Source organism: Dermochelys coriacea, chromosome 5 (assembly GCF_009764565.3).
Source record: "Dermochelys coriacea isolate rDerCor1 chromosome 5, rDerCor1.pri.v4, whole genome shotgun sequence".
Taxonomy (NCBI): Eukaryota; Metazoa; Chordata; order Testudines; family Dermochelyidae; genus Dermochelys; species Dermochelys coriacea.
In genome coordinates this window covers 136,865,441-136,877,455 of record NC_050072.1, presented here as the reverse complement: position 1 = coordinate 136,877,455, position 12,015 = coordinate 136,865,441, and the positions used below count along the sequence as shown (strand labels likewise).

Genomic DNA, 12,015 nt, shown 5'->3' with positions numbered 1-12,015 from the left:
GTAGCTGTCTGGCGTTGCAAGCTTCCACAGGGCTATTGCCACTCGCTTCTCAACTGTGAGGGCTGCTCTCATCTCGGTATTCTTGCGCCTCAGGGCAGGGGAAAGCAAGTCACAAAGTTCCATGAAAGTGCCCTTACACATGCGAAAGTTTCGCAGCCACTGGGAATCGTCCCAGACCTGCAACGCTATGCAGTCCCACCAGTCTGTGCTTGTTTCCCGAGCCCAGAATCAGCATTCCACCGCATGAACCTGCCCCATTAGCACCATGATGCCCACATTGGCAGGGCCCGTGCTTTGAGAGAAGTCTATGTCCATGTCCTCATCACTCTCATCACTGCGCTGACATCGCCTACTCGCCCGGTTTCGCTTTGCCAGGTTCTGGTGCTGCATATACTGCTGGATAATGCGTGTGGTGTTTAATGTGCTCCTAATTGCCAAAGTGATCTGAGCGGGCTCCATGCTTGCCACGGTATGGCGTCTGCACAGAAAAAAGGCGCGGAACGATTGTCTGCTGTTGCCCTGACGGAGGGAGGGGCAACTGACAACATGGCTTACAGGGTTGTCTTACAGGGAATTAAAATCAACAAAGGGGGTGGCTTTGCGAGAAACTGAATGGCCGCCTCAAGGATAGAACTCAAAACTGGGTTTAACAGGCCGTCGATTTCACAGAGGGAGGGAGGAGAAAATGAATACAAAACAAATCTGGTCTATTTCTTGTTTTGAGCCACTTCATCTATCTTTATACATCATGCTGGCAGCAGACTATGTAGTATGACTACTAGCCATCATCTTCTGCTGGCTGCAGATTAAAAGACAGTGCAGTGCCGGTAGGACTCAATCGCCATGAGACGAAACAAGGGAAATGACCTGGCTGAGTCACTCCCATGTTTGCCCAGGTGCCCGGTTAAAAGAGCACCCAGGACTACGTCGACGACGGCTACCAGTCATACTGCACTGTCTGCTGCCAAAAGGCAATAAACTGCTGCTGTGTAGCAATGCAGTACCATGTCCGCCAGCACCCAGGAGACATATGGTGACAGTTAGCTGAGCGGGCTCCATGCTTGCCGTGGTATGGCATCTGCATAGGTAACTCAAGAAAAAAGGTGCAAAACGATTGTCTGCCCTTGCTTTTACAGAGGGAGGGAGGGAACGGGGGCCTGATGATATGTACCCAGAACCCCCCGTGACAATGTTTTAGCCCCATCAGGCACTGGGATTTCTACCCAGAATTCAAATGGGCAGTGGAGACTGCGGGAACTGTGGGATAGCTACCCACAATGCAAAGTTCCGGAAGTTGACTGTTGCCTCGGTACTGTGGACACAGTCCGCCGACTACATGCACTTAGAGCATTTGTGAGGGGACACACACACTCAACTGTATAAAAACGCTTTCTACAAAACCGACTTCTATAAATTTGACCTAATTTCGTAGTGTAGACATACCCTCAGAAATAATCTCATGGCGATAGATCTCAAAACTCTACAAATTCTACAATCTCTACAAATACCCCCTTGGGCTATAGAAAATAGATGTGTCAGTTCCCCCCTGCAATTCCTTTCCAGCTGTAGCCTACATTTGTCATGGGTCTCGGTGTAATTTCTTTGTCATTGTTTTGGTGGCCTAACTTCTGACTGGATGTTCTAAATAATATGGGAAATTCTTCATTTAAAGTTTACTGATTATTTTCCCCATGCTAATACATTCCAGATTTTCAAATAGTTGAGAATAAGTCAACATATTTGCAGCTGCTAATTCATCCTTCCAGACCCTCAAACCTTCTAGATGACAATCTTTTCTTCCTTTTCCTGGGTTCTCTGGGAACAGAGGTTTATTGGTTTTCAACTTGGCCCTATCTCTTCCCAGAGTCTCAACATTCTGTGCACAAAGGAGTGGGGTTAACAAAGAAGCATTTTTGCAGCTAGGCCCAGGCAATGACCAAAGAACATAGAAATTGACCTTTGCTGTTTCCATGTCTGTCCATTGGCAGAGGAGGCGTGAGATCCATGGGGTGAGAGTCAGGCTAGGAAATGTAGCCAGCCACTGTGCTAGGATGGGAGAAATTACAGATCTGGTGGATGGAGGTTTCCTGTTACAGAACAAAAGGGGAGAACCTGTGATGTGCTCTGTCCAAGAAAGGTTATGAGGAAGGGGGAACAGGGCTCCTGATGCCTCTCTGCAAGGAAACCGCAGACAAAGCCTCTCCTCTTGGGCAGGAGCAGCAACCTTCACTCTAGCAGTTAAAGCCAACTTTAGGTTCATAAAGTCATAGTTTCAAAGGCCCTAAGGCCAGCCCTGATCATCTAGTCTGACATCCTGCATAACACAGACCCTAGAATTTCCCCAGAAGAATTCCTCTTTCACCATGGTCCCATGTGTCTTCACCTTCAGTCGGGTCTAATCATGGGGGTAGAGCTCAGCAGCAGAGTGTTTGACTGCAGATCAGGTGGTCCTTGGTTCACATCCTAGTGCCCCCTTTGACATCTCTGTTAATAAGCAGCAGGTTTCAAACAAACCAAAGGGAGTATTTTTTCACACAACGCACGTTAACCTGTGGAACTCTTTGCCGGAGGATGTTGTGAAGGCCAAGACTATAACAGAGTTCAAAAATGAGCTAGATAAATTCATAGATTCATATATACTAAGGTCAGAAGGGACCATTCTGATCATCTAGTCCGACCTCCTGCACAACGCAGGCCACAGAATCTCACCCACCCACTCCTACGAAAAACCTCACCTATGTTTGAGCTATTGAAGTCCTCAAATCATGGTTTAAAGACTTCAAGAAGCAGAGAATCCTCCCTCAAGTGACCCGTGCCCCATGCTACAGAGGAAGGTGAAAAACCTACAGGGCCACTTCCAATCTGCCCTGGAGGAAAATTTCCTTCCCGACCCCAGATATGGCCCCAGACTTTGACAATCCATTCCTAGTAACCACAGATGCCTCCAAGCATGGTGTAGGAGCAGTTTTAATGCAGGAAGGACCGGATCAAGAATTCCACCCTGTAGTGTTTCTCAGCAAGAAGCTGTCTGAGAGGGAAAGCCACTGGTCAATCAGTGAAAAGGAATGTTACGCCATCGTGTACGCTCTGGAAAAGCTATGCCCATACGTTTGGGGACAGCGTTTCCAACTACAAACAGACCATGCTGCGCTGAAGTGGCTTCACACCGTCAAGGACAATAACAAAAAGCTTCTTCAGTGGAGTTTAGCTTGCCAAGATTTTGATTTCGACTTCGACATACAACACATCTCAGGAGCTTCTAACAAAGTGGCTGATGCACTCTCCTGTGAAAGTTTCCCAGAATCAACTGGTTAAAATCATCCTTGAGATGTGGAAAATACTGTTAGTCTTTATACACTTGGTAGTATATTTAGAGGTGCATGTGTCTTATTAACTCTGTTTTCTCCTAGAGCTCCAGGAAGAAATCACAGCCAGTGTTTCACCCTATCTGTGATTTGGGGGGGCGTGTCATAAATATAAAGGGAAGAGTAACCACCTTTCTGTCCACAGTGCTATAAAATCCCTTCTGGCCAGAGGCAAAACCCTTTCACCAGTAGAGGGTTAAGCAGCTAGGATAACCTCGCTGGCACCTGAACAAAATGACCAATGAGGAGTCAAAGCTGGGGGAGGGGGGAACAAAGAGTCTGTCTGTGTGATGCTTTTGCTGGGAACAGATCAGGAATGCTTTTCATAACTCCTTAAGTTAGTAAGTAATCTAGCTAGAAACGCGTTAAATTTCCTTTTGTTTAATGGCTGGTAAAATAGCTGTGCTGAATGGAATGTATATTCCTGTTTTTGTGTCTTTTTGTAACTTAAGGTTTTGCCTAGAGGGATTCTCTATGTTTTGAATCTGATTACCCTGTAAGGTATTTACCATCCTGATTTTATAGAGGTGATTCTTTTACTTTTTCTTTAATTAAAATTCTTCTTTTAAGAACCTGATTGCTTTTTCATTGTTCTTAAGATCCAAGGGTTTGGGTCTGTGTTCACCTATGCAAATTGGTGAGGATTTTTATCAAGCCTTCCCCAGGAAAGGGGGTGTAGGGTTTGGGGGGATATTTTTTGGGGGGAAGACATCTCCAAGTGGGCTCTTTCCCTGTTCTTTGTTTAACACGCTTGGTGGTGGCACCATAGGGTTCAAGAACAAGGCAAAGTGTTGTCCTTGAGGAAGTTTTTAACCTAAGCTGGTAAGAATAAGCTTAGGGGGTCTTTCATGCAGGTCCCCACATCTGTACCCTAGAGTTCAGAGTGGGGAAGGAACCTTGACAGCTCCTAATTGCCAAAGTGATCTGAGTGGGCTCCATGCTTGCCGTGGTATGGTGTCTACATGGAAAAAAGGCGCGGAACAATTGTCTGCCATTGCTCTGACGGAGGGAGGGGTGACTGATGACATGGCTTACAGGGTTGACTTACAGGGAATTAAAATCAACAAAGGGGGTGGCTTTATATCAAGGAGAAACAAAAACAACTGTCACACAGAATGGCCCCCTCAAGGACTGAACTCAAAACCCTGGGTTTAGCAGGCCAATGCTCAACCCACAGAGCTATCTCTCCCCTTGGTATTCCAGGTAGGACTGAATCTCCATTAAACTTTTCAAGGTGTCCCTGACAGACCTCACCTAAACGAATGTCGGCCGTTAATTTCATGGAGGGAGGGAGGTGGTAGCAAATGAATACAAAACAAATCTGGTCTATTTCTTGTTTTGATCCATTCCATCTATCTTTTACATCTTTGGCTGGCAGCAGACGGTGCAGTAGGACTACTAGCCATCCTCATCTCCTGGCTGCTCGGCACAAGACGGTGCAATACGACTGCTGGCAGGATTAAAGAGAATGACCTGGTCAAGTCACTCCTCTTTCAGTTCCTGCGCTCATGTCTGCCCAGGTGCTCAGGACCGACCTTACCGAGGCGGCCAGGAGCACCTCGGACACGATGAGGATGTTTTTCAGACCTATTGGAACGTCTGTGCCACAAGGCAATGGGTTGCTGCTGCTGTGTAGCAATGCAGTACCGCTTCTGCCAGCACCCAGGAGACATACGGTTGACAGTGAGCTGAACAGGCTCCATGCTTGCCGTGGTATGGTGTCTGCACAGGTAACTCAGGAAAAAAGGTGCGAAACGATTGTCTGCCCTTGCTTTCAAAGAGGGAGGGGGGAGGGAAGGGGGGCCTGACGACATGTATCCAGAACTACCCGCAACAATGTTTTTGCCCCCTTAGGCATTGGGATCTCAACCCAGAATTCCAATGGGCAATGGAGACTGCAGGAACTGTGGGATAGCTACCCACAGTGCAACACTCCGGAAGTCGACGCTAGCCTCGGTACTGTGGAAGCACTCCACCGAATTAATGCACTTAATGCACTTAGAGAATTTTGTGTGGAGACACACACAATCGACTATCTAAAAATGATTTCTAAAAAAATGACTTCTATAAATTTGACCTAATTTCGTAGTGTAGACATACCCTGGGATGAGCTCTTGCCGCATCCTTGCCCCAACAGAACAGCAGGGCTCCCTCTGGTGGATGGAGTATCCTGGGGTGTGTGGTTGTGGGGATCTGATCCTCTGTTGTGGGGAAGGGGGCAGGAGAGAGAAAGAGAGAGACAAACTCATCATCCAGCTGGGGTCAGTCTCAGAGGAGTGGGCAGGTTACAGGGCAGTGCGGAGGAGAGGAATGCGGCCTGATTCTTGGGGAAAAGGATCTTTTTGCCTAACACCTCTTACACCCCCTCTATCTATCCCCATCCACTCCCCTCTATATGCAGGGGCCACATTACCCCGTTGGGGTCACTCTCAGGCAGGATTGATTTCTTCAGGGGTCTCATTGGCCAGCTTCCATCAGTCTCAGTCTTCTACTGGATCCCATTTCCCAGCTGGCTTGCCTTACCTCTCTGCATAGCAGCAGCTGGTAGAGCCGGTAAATACACTCCCGGGTTGGCTGGCTGGCGTCTGTGGCTGGGTCACTGATGAACAGACCCAGCTGAGCCACGAGATTCCCCATCTTGGGGAGATGTGCTGAGTTTTAATGGCAGGGAGAGGAGACAGGGATCTATCAGCATGCTACCATCAGCTCCCGTCTCCCAGCATCCCCTGGGCCAGGATCCTCACTCCCCATGTCCCTCTGCTGGAGATGCTGGGGAAGAGGAGCGAGAATCAGACTCTTAATTCTCTCTGTCCCCAAGGGAGCCTGGAGCAAAGGGATGAGGGGCAGGGCCCTCCAAGAGGACCTGCTCCCCCAGAACCTGGCCGGAGCCAGGGCTGGAGCATGGTCCCCTTGAAGGCCCAGGCTCACCACTGAACCAGGAAAAGAAGAACTAGACTCAAGCCTGTCTCATTCCCTGCTCTGCCTCTGCCTCCCAAAGGGGAACACTCCCAGTCCACAGCCCCTGCATCAGCATCTCCTGCAGCCCGTCCGAGCCAGCCAGCCTACACCTACAGTCAGGCACCTGGGGTCAGAAGTCACTTCCCAGAGGTCAAATTCAGGGAGAGAGATGATGAATTGGAGCAGGGCCATGCTGCAACTTATGGCCCGGCTCTCTCCTGGGACATTCTAGACCTGATCCAGAAGCTGACATGCTGTGTGGGGAGGAGGCACGTCAGGGTCAATGGGCAGGTGAATGAAGGTGTTGTGTAAATGAGTGTATGGGGATAGCTAGCTAGATGGATAGCTAGACAGATAGAGGGATTGTATGGGGATAGGTAGGTAGAGGGGGGGTGTATGGGGATAGATAACTAGATGGATAGCTAGACAGATAGAGGGGAGTGGATGGGGATAGATAGAGGGGGTGTAAGAGGTGTTAGGCAAAAAGATCCTTTTCCCCAAGAATCAGGCAGGCACAGACAACACTGAAGGGGGTATATTCACGGTACCGGGAAGACTGATAAAAAGCTTCAAAAATATGGTGCCATAGTGGCCAGTTATATGCATTCTCTTATTAATTAATTTGCATTTATTTGTACATATAGAGACAGACACTGTAACAAGTTGAGAGAACTCTGAACAAAGATAAAAATAGGAACAGTATGTATGTAGAGAGGTCATATGACTACACCAAGTATCTATGGCTACCTTGCAGGGGAAAGAGGCAGAGTGGGGAGGAAGGATGAGTGCTTACAGATATCCGGTGGGCTGTGAAGGGAGGGTTTGTTCTGTTCTAAGAGCCGAGTTACTGGGCAGACATTTGACCGTATAAGTTTATCAAGTGTTTACAGTTGTCAGCGTCCTTGGGCTACTGAAGCATCCCTGCTTGATCTGTGGTTTCTCTCTTGCTATTAGCTAAACTTTATCTATCTATCCCCTGTCAGACAAGACTGAGAAAGATAGATAAAGGGGGTGTATGGGGATTGATAGACAGAGGGGGTGAATGGGTTAGATAGAGAGGTGGGGGTTGTAAGCAGAGGGGGGTCTATGGGGATAGATAGAAAGATAGGTAGGGGGAGGATGGGGAGAGATAGATTGATACATAGATCAAGAGATAGAAAGATAGAGCAGGTGGATGGGGATAGATAAGTAGAAGGTGGGTATGGGGATAGATAGATATGTGACAGGTTGGATCACAGAAACCCCCTTGGGAATTGCCCTCTGATGTGCTGAAACTACCTCTGAGCCCATTTCCCCTGGCAGCTTGGGACTTCAGTGTCCTGCCTGGTTTGAGTCAGAAATGCTAGCCTGCTACAAACACAGACCCAGGTCTGAACCACATTCCCCAAAAGCTGCAGGCTTAACTGAAAACAGCTTAAGAAATGTTCCTGTCTCCAACAGTCAGATACCCAACTTCCAATGGGGTCCAAACCCCAAATAAATCCATTTTACCCTGTATAAAGTTTATACAGCATAAACTCAAAAATTATTCGCCCTCTATAACACTGATAGAGAGAGATGCACTGCTGTTTGCTCCCCCACCCCGAGGTATTAATACATACTCTGGGTTAATTAATAAGTAAAAAGTGATTTTATTAAATACAAAAAGTAGGATTTAAGTGGTTCCAAGTAATAACAGACAGAACAAAGTGAATTACCAAGCAAAATAAAATAAAACATGCAAGCCTAATACAGTAAGAAAGTGATTACAGATAAAATCTCATCCTCAGAGATGTTCCAGTAAGCTTCTTTTACAGACTAGTCTCCTTCTAGTCTGGGTCCAACAATCACTCACACCCATGTGGTTACTGTCCTTTGTTCCAGTTTCTTTCAGGTATCCTTTGGGGGTGGAGAGGCTATCTCTTGAGCTACCTGAAGACAAAATGAAGGGGTCTCCCAGGACTTTATGTAGTTTCTCTCTTATGGGTGGAAACCCCTCCCTCCCCCTGAGTAGAATCCCTTCTACAAGATGGAGTTTTGGAGTCCCTTGGGCAAGTCACATGTCCATGCATGACTTTAGTTCTCTACAGGAATGTTCCCAGGAAAGCTCAGATGTGGATTGGCATCTATCAAAGTCTATTGTCAGATTAAGTGTTTCTTGATTGGGCACTTACTGAGAATAGCTTTTCTCAAGAAGCTGACCAAATGCTTCACTGAGGCCACTTAAAATCAAACAAGTACACAGCCAATATTCATAACTTTGAATACAAAAACGCATACAAATAGGATGAATCTATTCAGTAGATCACAACCTTTGCAGAGATATGTTACATGGCATATGTAGCATAAAACATATTTCAATTATGTCATATTTACATTCATAAGCATATTTCTATAAAGCATTATGGAGTGTAACGTCACAAGATAGATATGGTGTAAGGGGATAGATAGATAGATAGATAGATAGATAGATAGATAGATAGATAGATAGATAGATAGAATGGGTGGATGGGGATAGATAGGTAGAGGGGGTGTAAGTGGATGGATAGATAGGGTGTAAGGGGCTAGATAGCTAGATGGATAGCTAGACGGATAGAGGCGGTGAATGGAGATAGACAGACAGATAGATGGAGTGGGTGGATGAGGATAGATAGATGGAGTGGGTGGATGGGGATAGATAGATGGATAGCTAGACAGATAGAAGTGGTATATGGGGATAGATAGATAGAGGGGGTGTATAGAGATAGATAGACAGAAAGATAGACAGATAAAGTGGGTGGATGAGGATAGCTAGCTAGCTAGAGGGGGTGTTTGGGGATAGATAGAACAGGTGTATGGAGATAGATAGATAGGTAGGGTGTAAGGGGATAGATAGATTGACAGATAGAGTGGGTGTATGGGGATAGATAGATAGGTAGAGGGGGTGTAAAGGGATAGATAGGTAGACAAGGGGGTGTATGTGGGTGGATAGATAGAGGGGGTGGATGAGGATTAATAGATAGATGGATAGAGGGTGTGGATGGGGATAGATAGGTAGAGCGGGTGTAAGGGGATAGATAGACAGATACATAGAAGGGGTGGTTGGGGATAGATAGATAAGTGGGGGGGTAAGGGGATAGATGGGGGGGTCTAAGGGGATGGATAGATGGATGGATAGAGAGGGGATGGGGATAGATAGATAGAGGGGGTGGATTGGGACAGACAGATAGACAGAGTGGGTGAATGGGGATAGATAGGTAGAGGGGGTGTAAGGGGATAGATGGATAGCTAGACAGATAGAAGGGGTGTATGGGGACAGAGAGATAGCTAGACAGATAGAGGGAGTGGACAGGGATAGATAAGTAGAGGGGGTGGATGGGGATAGATAGATAGGTAGGGTGTAAGGGGATGGGGATAGGTAAATAATGGGGTGTATGTGGGTGAATAGATAGAAGGGGTGGATGAGGGTAGATACATAGATGGATAGAGGGTGTGGATGAGGATAGATAGGTAGAGGGGTGTAAGGGGATAGATAGATAGACGGGGTGTATGGGGATAGACAGAGTGGGTGGTTGTGGTGAGATAGCTAGAGGGGGTGTATGGGGATAGATAGAGAGATAGAGGGTGTGTACGGGGATGGAAAAGTATAAAACAATATTTTATAAGCCACAAGGGGACCTCACCCCTGCAGTTCACAAACAGATTCTTTAGGAGCTGGAGAAGAGATCACCATCAACACTCTTAAATAATGCATGATGTACCTGTGCTTTTAGTTCTCTTTGAACTGTTTGGTGCCAAAATATTTTCTCAAGGTGGGTAGGTCAGTGTTGCAGAAAAAAGCAGTATCTAAGGGATGATCAGTCTGCAGCATTCCACGCAATTATAACACAAACATGTCTCTTCACAGACTAACTGAAGTTGGAGCGTAGACAAGGCCGAGAGACAGAAACCAGTGGCAGATACAGAGACAGAAATACAGTCCAGGCTAGATTACAGTGGCATTAGTGCTGTACTTACTTTATAAATTACTTTTTCTTGAGTAAAAACTTGCTTTAAAACCTGCCACAAACATAGATTCATAGATACCAAGGTCAGAAGGGACCATTCTGATCATCCAGTCCGACCTCCTGCACAGCGCAGGCCACAAAATCTCACCCACCCACTCCTATGAAAAACCTCACCCATGTCTGAGCTATTGAAGTCCTTAAATCATGGTTCAAAGACTTCAAGGAGCAGAGAAGCCTCCCTCAAGTCAACCATGCCCCATGCTACAGAGGAAGGCGAAAAACCTCCAGGGCCTCTCCAATCTGCCCTGGAGGAAAATTCCTTCCCGACCCCAAATATGGCAATCAGCTAAACCCTGAGCATATGGGCAAGATTCACCAGCCAGATACCAGGAAAGAATTTTCTATAGTAACTCAGATCCCATCCATCTAATATCCCATCTCAGGGGATTTGGCCTATTTACCCTGAATATTTAAAGATCAATTAATTACCAAAATCACATTATCCGTTACTTCTAATTGATGCGTCCCCAACTTATAACTAAAATTCTTGTTATTAATCCCTAAATGCATAACCTTACACTTCTCACTATTAAATTTCATCCTATTACTATTACTCCAGTTTACAAGGTCATCCAGATCCTCCTGTATAATATCCCGATCCTTTTCTGAATTGGCAATACCTCCCAGCTTTGTATCGTCTGCAAACTTTATTAGCACACTCCCACTTTTTGTGCCAAGGTCAGTAATAAAAAGATTAAATAAGATTGGTCCCAAAACCGATCCCTGAGGAACTCCACTGGTAACCTCCCTCCAACCTGACAGTTCGCCTTTCAGTAGGACCCGTTGCAGTCTCCCCTTTAACCAATTCCTTATCGACCTTTTGATGTTCATATTGATCCCCATCTTCTCCAATTTAACTAATAATTCCCCATGTGGCACGGTATCAAATGCCTTACTGAAATCTAGGTAAATGAGATCCACTGCATTTCCTTTATCTAAAAAATCTGTTACCTTTTCAATAAAGGAGATTAGGTTGGTTTGGCACGATCTACCTTTTGTAAAACCATGTTGTATTTTGTCCCATTTACCATTGACTTCAATGTCCTTAACTAATTTCTCCTTCAAAATTTTTTCCAGGACCTTGCATGCTACAGATGTCAAACTAACTGGCCTGTAGTTACCCGGATCGCTTTTTTTTCCTTTCTTAAAAATAGGAACTAGATTAGCAATTCTCCAATCATTCGGTACAACTCCTGAGTTTATCAATATCTTTATTAATAAGTGGGAAGAAAATATAAAAACATTGCTCAGGTTTCCAAATGACACTCAAATTGATGAAGTGGGAAATAAAGGTAAGGAGAGGTTATACAGTTATACAAAGCAATCCGGATTGTCTGGTAAAATGGACGGATTTGGACAAGTGTTTTCATATAGTCAAATGCAAGGAACAAAGAGCCTAGGAGGCGAGGCAGTGGGGGCCGGGCTGGCTCCTGGAAAGCAGGGATCTGGAAAGGAGGTAGGGTTCATCACGGGAAATCAGTTGGAGGCGAGCTCCTTATGTTTTGTAGCGATTGAGCAGCTTGCTGCATATGCAGGAGCCCGCTGAACAGGGCAGAGCACGGGTCAGCGCGGAGCTTTGGCCACTTCGAGCGTCCACACTTCAAAGAGCCGTTGGAAGGCAGAAGGGCGGACGCTGCTTTTACTTCTCGCGTTTGCGCTTTGGTTGG

General features: G+C 46.2%; 1 long non-coding RNA gene across 1 annotated transcript; it reads left to right on the top strand.

Moving 5' to 3' along the window:
* The first annotated feature begins 7,408 nt into the window (after window positions 1–7,408).
* Window positions 7,409–9,203, top strand: LOC122460448. Its single transcript, XR_006281755.1, has 3 exons — window positions 7,409–7,431; window positions 7,481–7,511; window positions 8,762–9,203. It is a non-coding gene; the product is annotated as an uncharacterized LOC122460448 (long non-coding RNA).
* The last annotated feature ends 2,812 nt before the right edge of the window (window positions 9,204–12,015 follow it).